The sequence below is a fragment of the Carassius carassius genome, chromosome 15 (genome assembly GCF_963082965.1).
Source record: "Carassius carassius chromosome 15, fCarCar2.1, whole genome shotgun sequence".
Lineage (NCBI taxonomy): Eukaryota > Metazoa > Chordata > Actinopteri > Cypriniformes > Cyprinidae > Carassius > Carassius carassius.
The window spans coordinates 8,289,130-8,296,331 of record NC_081769.1 but is presented as its reverse complement, the minus strand read 5'-3'; the positions used below and the strand labels follow the sequence as shown (position 1 = coordinate 8,296,331).

Sequence of the window (7,202 nt, the reverse complement as noted above, 5' to 3'; positions counted from 1 at the left end):
AACAAATGGGAAAGAATCAAAATAGGAGTCATCATAATCAAAGTGTGTACCAAAATAAACAAAATAAATTTAAATGCTGATATTCTTATTTTTAACTTCATCAACACAGCATTATGCTATGCACTGAATTAAGCATCTCATCTCAAATTCAGTTGTCTCTACACATTAAGGGACAATGTACGTAAAACACAATGCAAACCAAAATTACATTCCTGATTTACATACAGTATACTTACTTACTTACGCCTACCGCCCAACTTTGGGCATAGGCCACGAACAAGGGCTCTCCAGTCGTCCCGGTCCTGGGCCAACTTCTCTAACTGTCCCCATGTGTGGCCAGACCTTTTCACATCTGCATCCAGATCGCGGCGCCAGCTGTTCCTTGGCCTGCCTCTCTTCCTTTTCCCTTGTGGGTTCCAAAAGAGGGCGTGTCTTTCTGTGCTTGATGCAGGCTTGCGAAGGGTATGGCCAACCCATCTCCAGCGTCTTTGGAGGATCTCTTCCTCAATAGGCTGCTGTCCTGTTCGCTGCCACAGCTCCAGGTTACTGATGGTGTTCGGCCAGCGTACCCTTAGGATTCGTCTGAGACAGGTGTTAATAAAGGACTGGATTTTCTTCATAGTAGTGACTGTTGTTCTCCAGGTCTCTATTACATACAGTATGGTTTGATATAAATTTCTTATTTACCTGCACTTCTGATGAATTCCCCTCTTCTGCAGTCTCTGGTAAATGTGACATCAGGCTGTCATCCTAAAAAGAACAAGACTTTTTAATATAATTTTAACTATAAATATCAAATATAGCAATCGAAACATATAGAAACTAAAGTAGAAATAGGTCATGTTTGCCTGTATTTCTTTGGATTTAGGCTGCCCTGTCCTCTGTGATGGATTTACCTTGATGAGGGCACACAGTTAACTAATAAATGTGAATATGAAAGAGAATGTAATTTAAAAAATACAGATTCAAGTATTAACTGCTGGATATTTTTTAAGGGAAGAAATCTCACCTAAGTGTTCTGTGATTGTGACTGTTCTTTCCTTTTGGGGAGGTGTGACATTCTAAAAGAATGCAATACTTCAATTTATAAAATTCAAAAGAATAGCATTTGACAAGCTTCAGTTTCCAAATGTCTACTGAAAGCTGGATGACAAACAAACCTTTTCACCTGTTTTTCGATGGATGGTGACTCTGTTGTGGTTTCTGGTTGTAAAAGTATATTGCCCTAAAAAAGGCGACAACATTATTCAATTATAAGAATGAAACAAAAACAGGCCTATAGCAATAGATTAATACCATTTACTCCAAAATGTCTACTTGGAGGCCTGTATCTATGGGGGTGGATTCTTCAGTCCCCTTTGTTGAGTGCGAAACATCATTCTAAGACAGGGAAAAAGTAAATATACAAAAGAGAGAAAACAGAACAGTCCATTTAAAGGTGTATAAAGATGAGAAACCATTCAATTTAATTGGGCACTATAAAACTTTTAGCACACTAATTAACAATACCCCCACAAATGTGTTTCCTTTGTAAAATGTCTGATTTATTTTCTTAGGACTTTCTTAGGATTTACATCATTAGTGTCACTCCAGAAAGTTTCCCCTTCCAAGTCATGTAGATATTTTTCGATTTTCCTGTACAATTTCAGACACAACATTATGACAGATACAGCTTCACAACTCTAGACTTCTTTACCATTAGTCTAGATCATTGGCTCAGCCAGGGTAAGAAATCAGCTTTTCCATTATGAGGCAATGTTTCCAGGGCTATTATTACATTTGTAAGGGCAAATTTGATAATCACCTTATTAATTGCATCCATGTTGTAATGTAATTAATGTAAAATACTTAAATTTAACAGTTATTTAAATCAATCAGAATACTTAAAATTGTTATTAATATTAACAAATTTTATATAAATTGTAAAAAAAAAAAAAAAAAATCTAAGAAGTAATAGGGTTGCAAAAAAAATAATAAAATAAAATAACGCGTAAAAGCTATCTGATGAGATTATTTAAATATAATTTCTCGAATTTGCAATTTTCATTAATTTTCACATTTAACGTTAATCGCGACATAATATATTTAAATAAGATGTATGTAGATTTTGTGGGCTTTTTACATTTATTTATTATAATTATTATTATTTGTGCACCTTATAATTTCCGACCCTATTCTCAACCTTATCTACATATATTTTATATTTATTTTATTTTATTTTATACATTTTACCTTTTTTCCACCTGGTCCGTGTACGATGAGGAATCTTTCTTTCTTTTTCTTGGCAGCTTTGTGAAAGCAATACACTTTTCGTTTCGGGATTTGTTCCGCATGTGTTCAGTATCATTTAAAAGTAGTCTATTTTTAGTAAATGAGACTATAAAATACACTGATTAGTTGATGCTTGAATTGCTTCGCGGGATCCAATGAAAAGTCTCATTTAGAGAAGCGCCCAGAAAGCGGTAAAACGGTACGTTGCGTGACTTGAGTCAACAGCTCCGAATTTACAGTCAGATTGCCTAGACGTTGATTTCTGCAGTAACGTAACCAGGATCCTAAGGTAGGAATAATTTTAACTTGTTGTATTTTTTCGAATTTGGTAATGCTAACCTATCAGAAAACAGTTGCTAGAGTTTGCTTTCAGCGAGTAACTGGAGCATTATTCATGAATTCTCTGCAACAACTTTGACATAGACCTTGCTACCTGTATTTAGCTAATGTTAGCTGGATTAATTTATTTTTAGTTTATGTTGTATTGGTATTATACCGATAACATTAACTTACGTTACTTTTATTTAAAAAATATTATCTCCCACATGCTCTGCAGCTAACTTGCATGCAGTTGACACATCAATTTGACAGTTTAATGTCTGACATGTATATAATGGAACAGTCTTAAATGCATTAATCTAATTTGACTACAAGCAACTCTCTTTTAATTTCCAAGGTGTGATGAGAAAGTTAGCAGTGATCCAGTGGGTCAGTGGGGAGGATGGTGGGATGTATAGGGAGGTAAAAACTGATGCCATACGTAAATATGATGACACCAAGATGGATGATGATGGATACCCACAAACTGACTATTCAGCTGCTGTGGAGTGGCAGAAAGGGAAAAAGCCAAAACATGGCCGGCCAGTGTACATGGCCTCGGTCAAGTTTGTGAGCTGTAAGTAGACCTATCTAATGGGTTATATATTTTTTTAATTTTTTAATTTTTTCTACAGTGTCAGGTCCATTTTATAATGCAAAACTGTTGTGATGTGTAAATGAAATTGTTATGGCAGTTTTGTAACTACCACTGACAATAATATGTGCAGGAATAATTTCATGCAGTAAATGTAAAATATTGTTTTCTGTACTGTGAAATGCCTTAATCTGATCTCTCCTCCCACTTTGAACTTTTTTCAGACAATCGATTTCATACTAGTAATAAAATTAAGTAATTTCTGGGGTTGGAGTCTGATGAAAGTAACAAAGCACTGCCTAAGAAAAGGGCCTCAGTCCCACCATCAAGATATACAGATTCAGATGAAACTGATGTTGAGAATACACCGGTAAGACTGTTTGTGTTCAACTGTCACTGAATTATTTTTAAGCATATAATCACACACCATATACTTAAGGACTGAGTTGAAATGTTTGCAGACTTAAAAAAAAGGTCTCTGGTATTTTTAAAACTAGGTCCTATTGTTAGAACAGTAAAACTGTCAGTGACAAACAGGCTATGCAAAGGAAGTGTACAAGGCAAGATAACGAAGTTTAAGATAATCTTGTTTTTGAACCTGACTATATCCAAAATGTGATTGGCATTAAAATCTTCTTTGAGATCTGCTTCCTTCCCCTTCTCATTCTCTTACTTATCCTATACTGTACAGTTATTTTATTTCTATCTGTTTACATTTATTGAGGTAGTAAGACAAATATCTAAGATGAATACATATCATCTCCTTATCTGCTCCATTGTCATACACTTTTAATAACATTTTTGGCCTAGTAGTTGTAAAAGTAAGCATTACTTTGATGATGCCATCTTGACTGGCACTTCCATCGTATAGCCTTTTCATATATGATAGCTGGATATACCACTCTGTCTCAATTGAATGTCTTCATAAAAATGAATGGATTTTTCCACTGATGTTTGGACTAGTCTCAGTCAGTTCAGACTTAATACGTATATTGAGAACTATTTTTATTTTATTTTTTATCTACTTGCACTGAAATCATGTTAAGTAAATAAATCTTAGACTTGTTTCTTTTTCTTTGACAGACCCAAAGGAAAAGGACAGTGATCCCCGAACCACAGATAAATGTTGCCCAAATGATTGTTGATGAGTATCAAGCCACAACCTTCACAGAGACTCAGAAGAAGCTGAAGGAAATGGAGGAGGAAAACAAAAAAATTGAGAAACGACAACGAAAAAATAAGAAGAATGTTTATTAGAGGTATCACATTTATTTTAGTATTGTGGTGAATCATGCAATCAGCTATCACACTGTTTTGTAGTTCTTATGTCCTCTGCACTTATTATTGTTGATTATTGTTGAACTGTTGTTTTGTTCCAATAACATTATTTAACTTGGTATGTAAAGTTGAGGCAAATAATTTAATCATTGGTAATGACAATAATTATTGGTAACTGCATTTTTATCAAGTATATAAAACACCCGAGTAGGTAAATTAGTATAATAAATTGTTTTATCATATTTTATTTTGTTTTATTTTTGTTGTTAGAGCTACCAAATCTGATTAATGAAGTGAAGATGGCTCTGAAGTCTCAGTGTTCATCAACGACATCAGTCAGCTCTGACTTGGAAAGTAGACAGGATTTGCCACAGAGTATTGCACAGCCCTCCCCACAGCCCTCCACCCACCGAAAGAAGTATCCACAGAACAGATAGTGTACTATTTGAATTAATCAATGAATACTGCACTGTTCAATGAACCATTTGGTAATATATATCTATATAAAATTATTGCATCCCATTGGCAACGCGGCATAATAAATTGTTTTTGTACTCTTCCTATAACAGGTGGAAATTTGTCCTGGATCAAATGTATTTGTTGACAGACTGGCATGGGCGGTGGCCAAGAATGCGAACTCCACCTCCTGTTTTGTAAGAACACTCCTGACAGCAGTGTTCCCAATTGATGTGCTTCTTGTGAGTAATCTTCGAGGAACATCCAGGGATTCTGGGACACAACGTCAGGCTCTTGACAAAATGAAAGTGGATGCTATCTACAGTAAGTTTCAAATCAGTTCAGAAATTTTAATTATGTAGATTGAATATCATAGATTCATATTATATTACTGTTGTGCGGAAAGAGGACCAGAGAGAGCAATTCGCGGAGCAGATACAGTCTTTAATGGATGAAACACAGGAGCTTGAAAATACTTGTAAAAAACAAAAGGGAAAAAACTGGAACCAAAAACTTGTCTCGTTCAGAAAGGAGAAAGCAAATAACCACCGGCCGCCCAGGCGGAATCAGTACGGTGGACCGCTCCGCAACAGCACAGTAGGGAGAGATCGGCAGGTCAGGAGACGAGCAGCGGCAATACTTCTAGGCTCACACTCTCGGCAACCCCAGACAGACAGGACTAGAACTAAGATAATGACAGGGGACAAGACATACAGCATTAGCGAGTTTTAGAGGAATAATCTGGCGAGGCAGGTAGGGAGGAGAGGAAAAGAAGTATGAGTGCTAATCAAAGGAGAAGGGGAAACAGGGGCGGGAAGCCAAGCGCAAAGAGTAGCGCAATGAGGAGCAGCTGAAGGAGATTAACAGCAGAGGAAAGGTGAGTGCAAAATAGGAGAGGAGGAGGGAAAGAGTTTGAGTGAAAAAGGGCGGGGGAAAGAAAAAAGAGAGCTAGGATCATGACAGTGCCCCCGCCTCAACGAGCGCCTCCTGGCGCTCCCGAGGGGGAAGCCTGGCGGGAGCAGAGGAAATCATCAATAAGCGAACGGTCCAGAACGTCCCGGGAGGGGATCCAACTTCTCTCCTCGGGACCATATCCTTCCCAGTCCACTAAGTACTGCTGACCCCGACCCCGGCGGCGGACGTCCAATAACCTACGAACCCTACAGACAGGGGATCCCTCGATCTGAACGGGGGGGGGGGGGAAGACCAGGGTGGGATGCGGATAACCGGCTTATTGCAAGATACATTATTGCAAGGGACCTCTATCAGAGACAACATCAGAAGGGAGACCGTGTAGCTTAAAAACATTTTCAACGACAATCTGGGCGGTCTCTTTGGCGGAGGGGAGTTTGGATAAAGGGATAAAATGGGCTGCCTTAGAGAAACGGTCGATGACAGTGAGGATAACGGTTGTTACCAGCCGATTTGGGAAGACCCGAAATTAAATCTAGACCGATATGGGACCAAGGGCGTGAGGGAATGGGGAGGGGTCTGAGGAGGCCGGCCGGAGGGGAGTTCCCAGACTTAGTCTGTGCGCACACCGTGCAGGCGGCTACAAAACGACGAGTATCCCGTTCGCGGGAGGGCCACCAGAACCGTTGGCCTATGGAAGCCAGGGTGCCCCTAACGCCGGGATGGGCAGCTAATTTAGACGAGTGAGCCCACTGAAGGACTGACCATCGGAGGCAGATCGCTGGGAGAGTATGGCTCCAACGCCTACCTCGGATGCGTCAATCTCGACAATGAACTGTCTGGAGGGGTCGGGGGTCATAAGGATGGGAGCGGACGTGAAAAGGGTCTTAAGACGGTCGAAAGCATTCTGGGCGGACTCGGTCCATTCAAAACTGGACTTGACAGAAGTAAGGGCAGTTAGAGGCATGGCGACCTGACTGAAGTTACAAATAAAGCGTCGGTAAAAATTAGCGAACCCCAAGAAACGCTGCAAGGCGACACGAGAATCAGGGACTGGCCAATTAATAACAGCCTTAAACTTAGCGGGGTCCATGCTAATGCCCTCCCCTGAAATGACTGATCCCACATAAGTGACGAGCGCACGTGGAAGCAGCATTTCTCAGCCTTGACGAACAGTTTATTCTCGAGAAGCCTTTGAAGAACGCGGCAAACCTGCTGGACGTGCACCTGGAGGGAGGGCGAGAAAATAAGAATATCATCGAGATAAATGAAAACAAAAATATTGAGCATGTCTCTAAGAACGTCATTGACCAACGCCTGAAAGACAGCGGGGGCGTTTACAAGACCGAACGGGAGAACGCGATATTCAAAG

The 7,202-nt window shown here is 39.5% G+C and overlaps 2 long non-coding RNA genes across 3 annotated transcripts; one reads left to right on the top strand and one right to left on the bottom strand.

Annotated features, from left to right (window-relative positions):
• Nucleotides 1–1,057: 1,057 nt before the first annotated feature.
• LOC132157675 (uncharacterized) lies at nucleotides 1,058–1,936 on the bottom strand. Its single transcript, XR_009437588.1, has 3 exons — nucleotides 1,575–1,936; nucleotides 1,318–1,380; nucleotides 1,058–1,225 (listed from the first exon to the last, which is right to left on the bottom strand). It is a non-coding gene; the product is annotated as an uncharacterized LOC132157675 (long non-coding RNA).
• A 439-nt stretch (nucleotides 1,937–2,375) lies between these two features.
• Nucleotides 2,376–4,958, top strand: LOC132157674 (uncharacterized). 2 transcript variants are annotated; one of them, XR_009437587.1, is made up of 5 exons: nucleotides 2,376–2,560; nucleotides 2,948–3,166; nucleotides 3,409–3,554; nucleotides 4,268–4,443; nucleotides 4,733–4,958. It is a non-coding gene; the product is annotated as an uncharacterized LOC132157674 (long non-coding RNA). The 2 variants fall into 2 exon arrangements; XR_009437586.1 differs by having other exon boundaries at nucleotides 4,268–4,958.
• Nucleotides 4,959–7,202: the final 2,244 nt, after the last annotated feature.